Raw genomic sequence first — 16711 nt, forward strand, 5'->3', positions numbered from 1 at the left:
GTGGCAGACATCAATTATCGAAATCGTACACATCCAGTCGAATTTTTTGTGATCCCAGGGCTGAAGCAAGATATATATCTGGGAGTTGATTTCTGGCGAGACTTCGGTCTATTGTCCAAAATAATGGAAGAGACCGGAAGTGTAGCTGAACTTGACGTAGGGCGAGACGAAGATCCGGACGATAGCCCGAAAACGCATGTCCTTTCGATCGAGCAACAGAAGAGGCTAGAGACTGTAATCTCTAAGCTTCCCTCTTACGAGTCAGAAGGATTAGGTCGAACTCAACTAATTGAACATTCCATAGACGTTGGTCAAGCGAAGCCGGTAAAACAGAGGCATTGGCCCATCTCACCAGCTAAGGAGAATCTTGTGTTTGCCGAAGTACAGAATATGATCATGAACGGAAAGGACTATGAATTACTAAGAAACATTAAGTCGTTACAGGATGATACTTTGTTGAAAACGCCTGATGTCATGCAGCTAGCACGTAATCAAGCACAGAAGAAAATTAGGGAAACGCATGAAAACAATACAAAAGATTATAATTTGCGCTCGCGTTCAGCATGTTTTAAAGTCGGTGACACTGTGTATGCCCGTAGTTTTGCGCAAAGCAATGCGGCTAAACAATTCAACAGTAAGCTGGCTCCAGTCTTTATGAAAGCGACAGTTACTAAGAAGCTTAGCCATATTTACTATGAATTAGAAAACGATGTCGGGAAATCCTTAGGGGTGTATCACCTGAAAGACATAAAGAGCTAGAACGATTCTTGTCTGACCTTTTTCAGTTAAAACCTCTTCGAGTAGGACTCTCGATGAGTGGTGTAGGGGTCAGAGGGTAAGGGCAGGGAAAACAAATAGGAAAATATAAATAAGTATAATCGTAAGTTTAAATGATAGAACCGACCCATCGAAACGCATATGCCGCGACTAGAGTGTAGGGTAGCGCCTTCCAGAACATGCCGTTTTTCTTCTACCTGCATTCGCAGCGCCAGCGAAATCGTACGATTTTTTGCTTATTTTTCCTTCCTCCAGTCCTTCGCTCGCGAGCATGGAGAGCGCGAGAGAGGATTTGGGAAAAGTCCCGTAGCTTTTGGCTCGTTTGCTATGCAAGGCACGCTGCGTGTAGAGAAATTTTGTGACGCTCGCTCACTTGAAATTGAAAACCAGAGCAAAGCACACGCATCGTAGATCATTTTTACTATAATAATTCCGGCACGTGGATTATACAGTTTCAATCGAATTAATAGTAAAGTGCCAGCAAGAGACCAGTGACAAAACTTAATAAGTGTTGTGCACGAGTGAGAACGGGTAAATATTAACTACGGAACGGCAGAGTTTATAGTGTAGTTAACCCTTTTGTTGTGCAGGGCTAGTTTGGCGCTAGGCGACGGCTCTTACGTCCTTCGCTAAGCGTGGCGTATCGCCGGCGTGGCAGCCACACGCGGCAAAAGTTGGCGATCAGCGAACAAGGCGGCGCGGTGCAACCGAGCGGCCATAACCTTACTCTTTGGAAGCCCTACGGCGGCAGCGACGTCGACGTGCAGCCCAACGCTGTGCGACCGAGCGGCCATAACCTAACTTTTCGGAGGCCCTACTGCGGCAGAGACGTCGATGTGCGGCCAACGCAGCACGTGCGCGTAACCCTACTTTTTGGGAACCTCTGCTTTGCCACGTCGGCTGCCAAGGAGCTATAGCGATCCGAGTGCGACCGCACTAAACCGGGAGCGAGAAATCTCCAAGAGTCAGACCAGAGGCGGCCTGTGTCTGAGTTCTCGGAGTAATGTAACCGGCCTCGTGCAGCCCCAACTAAGGCGATTCGGCTGTATGGACAGCGGCTAAGCATTACCTTTTCGAGCATAAGCCAGTAGGAACAGTGGAGGTGCAGCGAAGGTAGCTGAGCGGAGACTAGGCAGGAGCAGGCGCAGCCGGATAGAGAGCTCGCTTGAGCGGCAGGTATGTGACCTGTCGAAGAAGTTGGAGGCGCGTCGCGGTGAGCAGCGCGCTCCCGCTGGATGATTCCAGTAACCCGAAGGACGTAAAGTTTTGAGATCGATTAAATTTAGAGTAATGCGTAACATTAGATAGAAAGTAACTGATATTGTTGTTGCTTTTCTGCCGTTTAGCGTAATATGTGAATGCGAACGCGGGCGTCCCATTTAAATATCGTTTCTGAACTTTCCAACTAACAGCCATCAGCACCTGCAACTTCGATGGGCCCAACGAACCAGCAGCGGAGGATCTGAGCGTAAGTCAGTATATCGAAAGTAAATTGGCACCAAGGCCGCATATTTGATTTATTCTGTATATATATATATATCGATCGTATGTATAACTTAAACGGGATCCTAAGCGAGCCGCACATTTACGCGTTTGTTTATATGAATTTCAATTAACGTAGAGATAAATATCTAGGGATTAGATAAATTAAGAAAATGATTAATAATTATAAGAGACAGAATTATGAATTATCCTGAAGTTTAACGAAATAATAATGGAGTAAAAACGTATATCTTTGGTCTATGTTAATACAGCAAGTGGATGTCGAATTACTTCAGAATGAGCTAAGATCGAAAAGATGAACTTAGTTAAGGGGTAACACTTAAATTATCAGAGTTTACCACGGCAGGGAGGGTAAAGACGTGGGGGCGGATGACACCACAGCCACCCACAACGCGAGTGTTCCTCTCTTATACCTACTCTTTAGGGTCCGTCCGTACGTCCGATTAATTCAACCGTTGACCAATCATTTAGTTTACAGAATGTGCACTTAAACTTTTATTACAGTAGTGAAAGGGTGTGACTTATAATCGGCGAGGAAGGCCCACGCCATATCCGACGAGCTTTGAACCGAGCATAGCAAGAAGTGCACAAATACCGATCCGATTGTACACTGGAAAACCCACAGTATCTAGTGAGCACCTGCCTCTTGGCTACTACAGGTTCTATAAATTTGACCAACAGCTCTTCAATGTCGACGTGAACTTGGGCCCAACTTTACGCACACATCATGGAGTGGATAATTAAAAGGTCGTGAGTACTAAATAAAACAACAACAAGAACAACAAATACCCATTATAAAAGTTCTATAAAATGCCTCTCTAGTGTCGTTTGAAATCTTGCTCTTGATCTATAATAATTTGAATTTTCTTTAATTGATATATAAATGCTTATTACTACTTCTTATTAAATATTAAATATTATGAATTAAACTATGGGTTAGGGAATAAATAGGAAAGAATAGAAGATAGATTAAGATTTGTTATTTGTAATTAAAATTAAATTTAGAATCAATGAAGATAAATTTGGAGAAATGGAATTACAAATGAAATAGAAATTTATTGAATATGAATGTTGAATAAATAATTATAATGGTTTGTCGAGTACTTGTGTCGGACATTTACTTTATTATGTGGTAGGGTTATTTGAACTCGGCTAAGGGACAATGAGGAATTTAAGCAACATTGTCATGGTAGGGAGGGTAAAGACTCATGGAATTATTAACACCTTAATTCCCAATACCTATCAGAATCCTTAGTTCAGCTTTAACGCGAGTCGGCGTGCATCCGTAGTATATTTATAGATTCAGTCTCCGATATTATTTCTCTAGTTCAGCTTGATTATGATTTATTGTTTTGAATAAGCCGCACTAATTAAATGTAGTAGCGTCGTACTATCCCTAGCTAAAAGAACCCCGACCTACGGCGAGCTAGACCCGAGCATAGCAAGAGTGCGCATCCCTAGCGAAGGAAGTACAAGGTCCTCTTTTATAGTAACTACCACCCTCTATAAAAAGGCCACATAATAAAAATATTTAAAACTACGTACACTACAAGTTTGAGGGGAGTGGATTTTGCATACCTGTCCGTAGAGCTTCGGCGTCTCGGGCATCTCCGTGGGGGCATTTAGCGGACCAAAAGAAGATCTGGCTGCTTTGGCAAAAAATACATCTGGAGTAGTTTTTGAATTAAAATACACATTTTGTGTATTTTGTTGGCGTGTAGCTGTCGCTCTTCGCATGCGACTCTTCAGCTCCTTGTAGACCTCACAGCCTCTGTAGTTAGCTGTATGGTTTCCTCCGCAGTTTCCACATTTTTTCGTGTTGGGGTCTTCTTTGTTCGCAGGGCAGTGTGCGGAGTTGTGGAAGTCTCCACAGACTACGCAGACTGACCGAAGGGTGCAGTATGTCCTTGTATGACCATACTCCTGGCAATTCGTGCATTGCACAGGACCGTTGCGTTTGTGAGGTTCTTCCACGGAGATTCTTCGATGCAGTAGGAACTGCAACTTGTAGATCGGGTGAACTTCATTCTTCTTTAGGGCTTTACTGTCTGGCTCAAGTTCGACTTTGAAAAGAGGTTGCGGCTTTTTGTTTTTGTTGATAATGTTGCTAACATTCTTGGCAAAGAAACCCTTGCCTTTCAGGGCTTCTAGTATCTCGGAGGGGGCGACATCTGGTTCAATTCCTTTCAGCACTACTTGCAGCCCCTTGCTGCTTTTTAGTTGGTAGGTGTAAAAGCTCTTTTTTGCTTCCTGCAGGTAATTAGACACAGCTCGAAAGTGTTCTTCTGTTTTGGTTTGAACTTTTCGCAGATGTTCCCTTTAATAATCGGAACAACATGAAAGTTTCCGTCCCCGACCACCGCAACAATTTTGTTGACCAGGGCGTTTGAACTTTTCTCCTTTATATATATAGGTGGGGGCTTTGGCTGTTTTTGAGTCTCCTGCTCCAGCTCTGCTTCATTATTCTCACCAGCTGCTAGCGGAGAAAATTTGTTGGTGTTGTTTGGGTCGTAGCTTTTGGTGACACGGTTGATCTTAGGCTTGTTACCAACCGTGTTATGGGGGCTAAGCTTACGCTTAATTTGGATGTAGCGATCCATGCCAGTCTGTATGGCCGGAACCGCTTGTTGCTTATCGGAGCTCACGGTTTTTGTTACCATTGTATTTTGCGCTGCGGCCGTTGGCACCGATTTTGCAATATTGGTCGTTGGTTTAGTTGTTGCTGTTGCTTTTGATGCGTTTGCAGAAATTGCAGCTCTGCTTGTTGTTGGTGCGTCTTCCATCGAAGCCGCTGGTGGTGGGGTTTGGCATTGGGAGCTCCAAGATGTAGGAGCTGGAATAAGTAGGGCGGGAGAGCAAGAGCGCGCTCTCGTGCCGTCGGCGGTCAGTAGAGCCGGGTTGGGCTTGGTAGACGTTTTTCTGCTTCGATATCGCGAGTTGAGAAATAAGAGAAAACACCGTTTCTTTGGTTTACAGAGGTTCTACGCTCATTCTTTTGATCGCCGCTCATTATTTTGAGCTTGTTACGCGTGGCACAATATAAATGAACTTTGCAGCTCAAAAACACGTCTCACGCACTAGTGTCCGTATGTCATACGCACTGTAGGGCTTGGCCTAGCTGACAGTACGTAGTTTAGAGTTCCGAATTTACTTTTTCACCATGAAAAAACACTTCGAGAATAAACCCCGCGTAGCGGTCGTCCGTAAGCACGTCTGCACTCGATGAAGGTCGAATGCGAAATGAACAAATTTACAATTGAGTATGCAAATGTATTAGCCTTGTAAAAACTAATATAAATACAAACTCTGAAGTGGATACAGGCATTATTAGGTGAGTTGTGAACTTTTTGTTTACAAATTTACAATTCAGTATGCAAATGTATTAGCCTTGTAAAAACTAATATAAATACAAATTCTGAAGTGGATACAGGCATTATTAGCTGCGCTGTGAACTTTTTGTTTACAAATTTACAATTGAGTATGCCGTGTAAAAACTAATATAAATACAAATTCGGAAGTCGATACAGGCATTATTAGCTGAGCTGTGAACTTTTTGTTTACAAATTTACAATTGAGTATGCAAATGTATTAGCCGTGTAAAAACGAATATAAATACAAATTCTGCCGTGGATACATGCATTATTAGAGGAGTTGTGAACTTTTTGTTTACAAATTTACAATTGAGTATGCAAATGTATTAGCCATGTAAAAACTAATATAAATACAAATTCTGAAGTGGATACAGGCATTATTAGCTGAGTTGTGAACTTTTTGTTTACAAATTTACAATTGAGTATGCAAATGTATTAGCCTTGTAAAAACTAATATAAATACAAATTCTGCCGTGGATACATTCATTATTAGCGGAGTTGTGAACTTTTTGTTTACAAATTTACAATTGAGTATGCAAATGTATTAGCCATGTAAAAACTAATATAAATACTAAATTCTGAAGTGGATACAGGCATTATTAGCTGAGTTGTGAACTTTTTGTTTACAAATTTGCAATTGAGTATGCAAATGTATTAGCCTTGTAAAAACTAATATAAATACAAATTCTGAAGTGGATACAGGCATTATTAGCTGAGTTGTGAACTTTTTGTTTACAAATTTACAATTGAGTATGCAAATGTATTAGCCTTGTAAAAACTAATATAAATACAAATTCTGAAGTGGATACAGGCATTATTAGCTGAGTTGTGAACTTTTTGTTTACAAATTTACAATTGAGTATGCAAATGTATTAGCCTTGTAAAAACTAATGTAAGTACAAATTCTGCCATGGATACATGCATTATTACCTGAGTTGTGAACTTTTTGTTTACAAATTTCATTATTAGCTGAGCTGTGAACTTTTTGTTTACAAATTTACAATTGAGTATGCAAATGTATTAGCCTTGTAAAAACTAATATAAATACAAATTCTGCCGTGGATACATGCATTATTAGCGGAGTTGTGAACTTTTTGTTTACAAATTCACAATTGAGTATGCAAATGTATTAGCCGTGTAAAAACTATACACATTCCTAAGTGGATACATGCATTATTAGCTGAGTTGTGAACTTTTTGTTTACAAATTTCATTATTAGCTGAGATGTGAACTTTTTGTTTACAAATTTACAATTTAGTATGCAAATGTAATAGACGTGTAAAAACTATTATAAATACAAATTCTGAAGTGGATACATGCATTATTAGCTGAGTTGTGAACTTTTTGTTTTCAAATTTACAATTGAGTATGCAAATGTATTAGCCATGTAAAAACTAATATAAATACAAATTCTGAAGTGGATACAGGCATTATTAGCTGAGTTGTGAACTTTTTGTTTACAAATTTACAATTGAGTATGCAAATGTATTAGCCTTCTAAAAACTAATATAAGTACAAATTCTGCCGTGGATACATGCATTATTAGCGGAGTTGTGAACTTTTTGTTTACAAATTTACAATTGAGTATGCAAATGTATTAGCCATGTAAAAACTAATATAAATACTAAATTCTGAAGTGGATACAGGCATTATTAGCTGAGTTGTGAACTTTTTGTTTACAAATTTACAATTGAGTATGCAAATGTATTAGCCTTATAAAAACTAATATAAGAACAAATTCTGCCGTGGATACATGCATTATTACCTGAGTTGTGAACTTTTTGTTTACAAATTTCATTATTAGCTGACATGTGAACTTTTTGTTTACAAATTTACAATTGAGTATGCAAATGTATTAGCCATGTAAAAACTAATATAAATACAAATTCTGAAGTGGATACAGGCATTATTAGCTGAGTTGTGAACTTTTTGTTTACAAATTTACAATTGAGTATGCAAATGTATTAGCCTTGTAAAAACTAATATAAATACAAATTCTGCCGTGGATACATGCATTATTAGCGGAGTTGTGAACTTTTTGTTTACAAATTCACAATTGAGTATGCAAATGTATTAGCCGTGTAAAAACTATACACATTCTTAAGTGGATACATGCATTATTAGCTGAGTTGTGAACTTTTTGTTTACAAATTTCATTATTAGCTGAGATGTGAACTTTTTGTTTACAAATTTACAATTTAGTATGCAAATGTATTAGCCGTGTAAAAACTATTATAAATACAAATTCTAAAGTGGATACATGCATTATTAGCTGAGATGTGAACTTTTTGTTTTCAAATTTACAATTGAGTATGCAAATGTATTAGCCGTGTAAAAACTGTTATAAATACAAATTCTGAAGTGGATTATGCATTATTATCTGAGTTGTGAACTTTTTGTTTACAAATTTACAATTGAGTATGCAAATGTATTAGCCATGTAAAAACTAATATAAATACAAATTCTGAAGTGGATACAGGCATTATTAGCTGAGTTGTGAACTTTTTGTTTACAAATTTACAATTGAGTATGCAAATGTATTAGCCTTGTAAAAACTAATATAAATACAAATTCTGAAGTGGATACAGGCATTATTAGCTGAGCTGTGAACTTTTTGTTTACAAATTTACAATTGAGTATGCAAATGTATTAGCCATGTAAAAACTAATATAAATACAAATTCTGAAGTGGATACAGGCATTATTAGCTGAGTTGTGAACTTTTTGTTTACAAATTTACAATTGAGTATGCAAATGTATTAGCCTTGTAAAAACTAATATAAATACAAATTCTGCCGTGGATACATACATTATTAGCGGAGTTGTGAACTTTTTGTTTACAAATTTACAATTGAGTATGCAAATGTATTAGGCTTGTAAAAACTAATACAAATACAAATTCTGAAGTGGATACAGGCATTATTAGCTGAGTTGTGAACTTTTTGTTTACAAATTTACAATTGAGTATGCAAATGTATTAGCCTTGTAAAAACTAATATAATTACAAATTCTGAAGTGGATACATGAATTATTAGCTGAGTTGTGAACTTTTTGTTTACAATTTTACAATTGAGTATGCAAATGTATTAGCCATGTAAAAACTAATATAATTACAAATTCTGAAGTGGATATATGCACTATTATCTGAGTTGTGAACTATTTGTTTACAATTTTACAATTGAGCATGCAAATGTATTAGCCATGTAAAAACTAATATAATACTAATTCTGAAGTGGATTCAGGCATTATTAGCTGAGTTGTGAAATTTTTGTTTACAAATTTATACCTGAGTATGCAAATGTATTAACCTTGTAAAAACTAATATAATTACAAATTGTGAAGTGGATACATGAATTATTAGCTGAGTTGTGAACTTTTTGTTTACAAATTTACAATTGAGTATGCAAATGTATTAGCATTGAAAGAACTAATTTAAATATAAATTCTAAAGTGGATACATGCATTATTAGCTGAGCTGTGAACTTATTGTTTACAAATTTACAATTGAGTATGCAAATGTATTAGCCATGTAAAAACTAATATAAGTACAAATTCTACCATGGATACATGCATTATTAGCTGAGTTGTGAACTTTTTGTTTACATATTTACAATTGAGTATGCAAATGTATTAGCCTTGTAAAAACTAATATAAATACAAATTCTGAAGTGGATACAGGCATTATTAGCTGAGTTGTGAACTTTTTGTTTACAAATTTACAATTGAGTATGCAAATGTATTAACTTTGTAAAAACTATAAAAACTAATATAAATACTAATTCTGAAGTGGATACAGGCATTATTAGCTGAGTTGTGAACTTTTTGTTTATAAATTTACTATTGATTATGAAAATGTATTAGCCTTGTAAAAACTAATATAAATACAAATTCTGAAGTGGATACAGGCATTATTAGCTGAGTTGTGCACTTTTTGTTTACAAATTTACAATTGAGTATGCAAATGTATTAGCCTTGTAAAAACTAATATAAATACAAATTCTGAAGTGGATACAGGCATTATTTATAATTTATTTATAATTTATACCTGAGTATGCAAATGTATTAACCTTGTAAAAACTAATATAAATAAAAATTCTGAAGTGGATACATGCATTAATAGCTGAGTTGTGAACTTTTTGTTTACAAATTTACAATTGAGTATGCAAATGTATTAGCCATGTAAAAACTAATATAGTTACAAATTCTGAAGTGGATATATGCACTATTATCTGAGTTGTGAACTATTTGTTTACAAATTTACAATTGAGTATGCAAATGTATTAGCCATGTAAAAACTAATATAATTACAAATTCTGAAGTGGATACATGAATTATTAGCTGAGTTGTGAACTTTTTGTTTACAATTTTACAATTGAGTATGCAAATGTATTAGCCATGTAAAAACTAATAAAATTACAAATTCTAAAGTGGATATATGCACTATTATCTGAGTTGTGAACTTTTTGTTTACAAATTTACAATTGAGTATGCAAATGTATTAGCCATGTAAAAACTAATATAATTACAAATTCTGAAGTGGATACATGAATTATTAGCTGAGTTGTGAACTTTTTGTTTACAATTTTACAATTGAGTATGCAAATGTATTAGCCATGTAAAAACTAATAAAATTACAAATTCTGAAGTGGATATATGCACTATTATCTGAGTTGTGAACTTTTTGTTTACAAATTTACAATTGAGCATGCAAATGTATTAGCCGTGTAAAAACTAATATAAATACAAATTCTGAAGTGGATACATGAATTATTAGCTGAGTTGTGAACTTTTTGTTTACAAATTTACAATTGAGTATGCAAATGTATTGGCCATGTAAAAACTAATATAATTACAAATTCTGAAGTGAATATATGCACTATTATCTGAGTTGTGAACTATTTGTTTACAATTTTACAATTGAGCATGCAAATGTATTAGCCATGTAAAAACTAATATAATACTAATTCTGAAGTGGATTCAGGCATTATTAGCTGAGTTGTGAACTTTTTGTTTACAATTTTACAATTGAGTATGCAAATGTATTAGCCATGTAAAAACTAAAATAATTACAAATTCTGAAATGGATATATGCACTATTATCTGAGTTGTGAACTTTTTGTTTACAATTTTACAATTGAGCATGCAAATGTAATAGCCGTGTAAAAACTAATATAAATACAAATTTTGAAGTGGATACAGGCATTATTAGCTGAGCTGTGAACTTTTTGTTTACAAATTTACAATTGAGTATGCAAATGTATTAGCCTTGTAAAAACTAATATAAATACAAATTCTGAAGTGGATTCAGGAATTATTAGCTGAGGTGTGAAATTTTTGTTTACAAATTTATACCTGAGTATGCAAATGTATTAACCTTGTAAAAACTAATATAATTACAAATTGTGAAGTGGATACATGAATTATTAGCTGAGTTGTGAACTTTTTGTTTACAATTTTACAATTGAGTATGCAAATGTATTAGCCATGTAAAAACTAATAAAATTACAAACTCTGAAGTGGATATATGCACTATTATCTGAGTTGTGAACTTTTTGTTTACAAATTTACAATTGAGTATGCAAATGTATTAGCATTTAAAGAACTAATTTAAATATAAATTCTAAAGTGGATACATGCATTATTAGCTGAGCTGTGAACTTTTTGTTTACAAATTTACAATTGAGTATGCAAATGTATTAGCCATGTAAAAACTAATATAAGTACAAATTCTACCATGGATACATGCATTATTAGCTGAGTTGTGAACTTTTTGTTTACAAATTTACAATTGAGTATGCAAATGTATTAGCCTTGTAAAAACTAATATAAATACAAATTCTGAAGTGGATACAGGCATTATTAGCTGAGTTGTGAACTTTTTGTTTTCAAATTTACAATTGAGTATGCAAATGTATTAGCCATGTAAAAACTAATATAATTACAAATTCTGAAGTGGATATATGCACTATTATCTGAGTTGTGAACTATTTGTTTACAATTTTACAATTGAGCATGCAAATGTATTAGCCGTGTAAAAACTAATATAAATACAAATTCTGAAGTGGATACATGAATTATTAGCTGAGTTGTGAACTTTTTGTTTACAAATTTACAATTGAGTATGCAAATGTATTAGCCATGTAAAAACTAATATAATTACAAATTCTGAAGTGGATATATGCACTATTATCTGAGTTGTGAACTTTTCTGAAGTGGATATATGCACTATTATCTGAGTTGTGAACTATTTGTTTACAATTTTACAATTGAGCATGCAAATGTATTAGCCATGTAAAAACTAATATAATACTAATTCTGAAGTGGATTCAGGCATTATTAGCTGAGTTGTGAAATTTTTGTTCACAAATTTATACCTGAGTATGCAAATGTATTAACCTTGTAAAAACTAATATAATTACAAATTGTGAAGTGGATACATGAATTATTAGCTGAGTTGTGAACTTTTTGTTTACAATTTTACAATTGAGTATGCAAATGTATTAGCCATGTAAAAACTAATAAAATTACAAACTCTGAAGTGGATATATGCACTATTATCTGAGTTGTGAACTTTTTGTTTATAAATTTACAATTGAGTATGCAAATGTATTAGCATTGAAAGAACTAATTTAAATATAAATTCTAAAGTGGATACATGCATTATTAGCTGAGCTGTGAACTTTTTGTTTACAAATTTACAATTGAGTATGCAAATGTATTAGCCATGTAAAAACTAATATAAGTACAAATTCTACCATGGATACATGCATTATTAGCTGAGTTGTGAACTTTTTGTTTACAAATTTACAATTGAGTATGCAAATGTATTAGCCTTGTAAAAACTAATATAAATACAAATTCTGAAGTGGATACATGCATTATTAGCTGAGTTGTGCACTTTTTGTTTACAAATTTACAATTGAGTATGCAAATGTATTAGCCTTGTAAAAACTAATATAAATACAAATTCTGAAGTGGACACAGGCATTATTAGCTGAGTTGTGAACTTTTTGTTTACAAATTTACAATTTAGTATGCAAATGTATTAGCCGTGTAAAAACTAATATAAATACTAATTCTGAAGTGGATACAGGCATTATTAGCTGAGTTGTGAACTTTTTGTTTTCAAATTTACAATTGAGTATGCAAATGTATTAGCCATGTAAAAACTAATATAATTACAAATTCTGAAGTGGATATATGCACTATTATCTGAGTTGTGAACTATTTGTTTACAATTTTACAATTGAGCATGCAAATGTATTAGCCGTGTAAAAACTAATATAAATACAAATTCTGAAGTGGATACATGAATTATTAGCTGAGTTGTGAACTTTTTGTTTACAATTTTACAATTGAGTATGCAAATGTATTAGCCATGTAAAAACTAATAAAATTACAAACTCTGATGTGGATATATGCACTATTATCTGAGTTGTGAACTTTTTGTTTACAAATTTACAATTGAGTATGCAAATGTATTAGCATTGAAAGAACTAATTTAAATATAAATTCTAAAGTGGATACATGCATTATTAGCTGAGCTGTGAACTTTTTGTTTACAAATTTACAATTGAGTATGCAAATGTATTAGCCATGTAAAAACTAATATAAGTACAAATTCTACCATGGATACATGCATTATTAGCTGAGTTGTGAACTTTTTGTTTACAAATTTACAATTGAGCATGCAAATGTATTAACCTTGTAAAAACTAATATAATTACAAATTGTGAAGTGGATACATGAATTATTAGCTGAGTTGTGCACTTTTTGTTTACAAATTTACAATTGAGTATGCAAATGTATTAGCCATGTAAAAACTAATATAAGTACAAATTCTACCATGGATACATGCATTATTAGCTGAGTTGTGAACTTTTTGTTTACAAATTTACAATTGAGTATGCAAATGTATTAGCATTGAAAGAACTAATTTAAATATAAATTCTAAAGTGGATACATGCATTATTAGCTGAGCTGTGAACTTTTTGTTTACAAATTTACAATTGAGTATGCAAATGTATTAGCCATGTAAAAACTAATATAAGTACAAATTCTACCATGGATACATGCATTATTAGCTGAGTTGTGAACTTTTTGTTTACAAATTTACAATTGAGTATGCAAATGTATTAGCCTTGTAAAAACTAATATAAATACAAATTCTGAAGTGGATACAGGCATTATTAGCTGAGTTGTGAACTTTTTGTTTACAAATTTACAATTGAGTATGCAAATATATTAACTTTGTAAAAACTATAAAAACTAATATAAATACTAATTCTGAAGTGGATACAGGCATTATTAGCTGAGTTGTGAACTTTTTGTTTATAAATTTACTATTGATTATGAAAATGTATTAGCCTTGTAAAAACTAATATAAAAACAAATTCTGAAGTGGATACAGGCATTATTAGCTGAGTTGTGAACTTTTTGTTTATAAATTTACAATTGAGTATGCAAATGTATTAACCTTGTAAAAACTAATATAAATACAAATTCTGAAGTGGATACATGCATTATTAGCTGAGTTGTGCACTTTGTGTTTACAAATTTACAATTGAGTATGCAAATGTATTAGCCGTGTAAAAACTAATATAAATACAAATTCTGAAGTGGATACAGGCATTATTAGCTGAGTTGTGAACTTTTTGTTTACAAATTTACAATTTAGTATGCAAATGTATTAGCCGTGTAAAAACTAATATAATTACAAATTCTGAAGTGGATACATGAATTATTAGCTGAGTTGTGAACTTTTTGTTTACAATTTTACAATTGAGTATGCAAATGTATTAGCCATGTAAAAACTAATAAAATTACAAATTCTGAAGTGGATATATGCACTATTATCTGAGTTGTGAACTTTTTGTTTACAAATTTACAATTGAGCATGCAAATGTATTAGCCGTGTAAAAACTAATATAAATACAAATTCTGAAGTGGATACATGAATTATTAGCTGAGTTGTGAACTTTTTGTTTACAAATTTACAATTGAGTATGCAAATGTATTAGCCATGTAAAAACTAATATAATTACAAATTCTGAAGTGGATATATGCACTATTATCTGAGTTGTGAACTTTTCTGAAGTGGATATATGCACTATTATCTGAGTTGTGAACTATTTGTTTACAATTTTACAATTGAGCATGCAAATGTATTAGCCATGTAAAAACTAATATAATACTAATTCTGAAGTGGATTCAGGCATTATTAGCTGAGTTGTGAAATTTTTGTTTACAAATTTATACCTGAGTATGCAAATGTATTAACCTTGTAAAAACTAATATAATTACAAATTGTGAAGTGGATACATGAATTATTAGCTGAGTTGTGAACTTTTTGTTTACAATTTTACAATTGAGTATGCAAATGTATTAGCCATGTAAAAACTAATAAAATTACAAACTCTGAAGTGGATATATGCACTATTATCTGAGTTGTGAACTTTTTGTTTATAAATTTACAATTGAGTATGCAAATGTATTAGCATTGAAAGAACTAATTTAAATATAAATTCTAAAGTGGATACATGCATTATTAGCTGAGCTGTGAACTTTTTGTTTACAAATTTACAATTGAGTATGCAAATGTATTAGCCATGTAAAAACTAATATAAGTACAAATTCTACCATGGATACATGCATTATTAGCTGAGTTGTGAACTTTTTGTTTACAAATTTACAATTGAGTATGCAAATGTATTAGCCTTGTAAAAACTAATATAAATACAAATTCTGAAGTGGATACATGCATTATTAGCTGAGTTGTGCACTTTTTGTTTACAAATTTACAATTGAGTATGCAAATGTATTAGCCTTGTAAAAACTAATATAAATACAAATTCTGAAGTGGACACAGGCATTATTAGCTGAGTTGTGAACTTTTTGTTTACAAATTTACAATTTAGTATGCAAATGTATTAGCCGTGTAAAAACTAATATAAATACTAATTCTGAAGTGGATACAGGCATTATTAGCTGAGTTGTGAACTTTTTGTTTTCAAATTTACAATTGAGTATGCAAATGTATTAGCCATGTAAAAACTAATATAATTACAAATTCTGAAGTGGATATATGCACTATTATCTGAGTTGTGAACTATTTGTTTACAATTTTACAATTGAGCATGCAAATGTATTAGCCGTGTAAAAACTAATATAAATACAAATTCTGAAGTGGATACATGAATTATTAGCTGAGTTGTGAACTTTTTGTTTACAAATTTACAATTGAGTATGCAAATGTATTAGCCATGTAAAAACTAATATAATTACAAATTCTGAAGTGGATATATGCACTATTATCTGAGTTGTGAACTTTTCTGAAGTGGATATATGCACTATTATCTGAGTTGTGAACTATTTGTTTACAATTTTACAATTGAGCATGCAAATGTATTAGCCATGTAAAAACTAATATAATACTAATTCTGAAGTGGATTCAGGCATTATTAGCTGAGTTGTGAAATTTTTGTTTACAAATTTATACCTGAGTATGCAAATGTATTAACCTTGTAAAAACTAATATAATTACAAATTGTGAAGTGGATACATGAATTATTAGCTGAGTTGTGAACTTTTTGTTTATAAATTTACTATTGATTATGAAAATGTATTAGCCTTGTAAAAACTAATATAAATACAAATTCTGAAGTGGATACAGGCATTATTAGCTGAGTTGTGAACTTTTTGTTTATAAATTTACAATTGAGTATGCAAATGTATTAACCTTGTAAAAACTAATATAAATACAAATTCTGAAGTGGATACATGCATTATTAGCTGAGTTGTGCACTTTTTGTTTACAAATTTACAATTGAGTATGCAAATGTATTAGCCTTGTAAAAACTAATATAAATACAAATTCTGAAGTGGACACAGGCATTATTAGCTGAGTTGTGAACTTTTTGTTTACAAATTTACAATTTAGTATGCAAATGTATTAGCCGTGTAAAAACTAATATAAATACTAATTCTGAAGTGGATACAGGCATTATTAGCTGAGTTGTGAACTTTTTGTTTACAAATTTACAATTGAGTATGCAAATGTAT

The 16711-nt window shown here is 32.7% G+C and overlaps 1 long non-coding RNA gene across 1 annotated transcript; it reads left to right on the plus strand.

Moving 5' to 3' along the window:
• Positions 1–1092: 1092 nt before the first annotated feature.
• On the plus strand, positions 1093–2092 carry LOC121503150 (uncharacterized). Its single transcript, XR_005991312.2, has 2 exons — positions 1093–1308; positions 1368–2092. It is a non-coding gene; the product is annotated as an uncharacterized lncRNA (long non-coding RNA).
• Positions 2093–16711: the final 14619 nt, after the last annotated feature.

Source organism: Drosophila kikkawai, unplaced genomic scaffold (genome assembly GCF_030179895.1).
Source record: "Drosophila kikkawai strain 14028-0561.14 unplaced genomic scaffold, DkikHiC1v2 scaffold_330, whole genome shotgun sequence".
In the NCBI taxonomy this organism is placed as follows: domain Eukaryota; kingdom Metazoa; phylum Arthropoda; class Insecta; order Diptera; family Drosophilidae; genus Drosophila; species Drosophila kikkawai.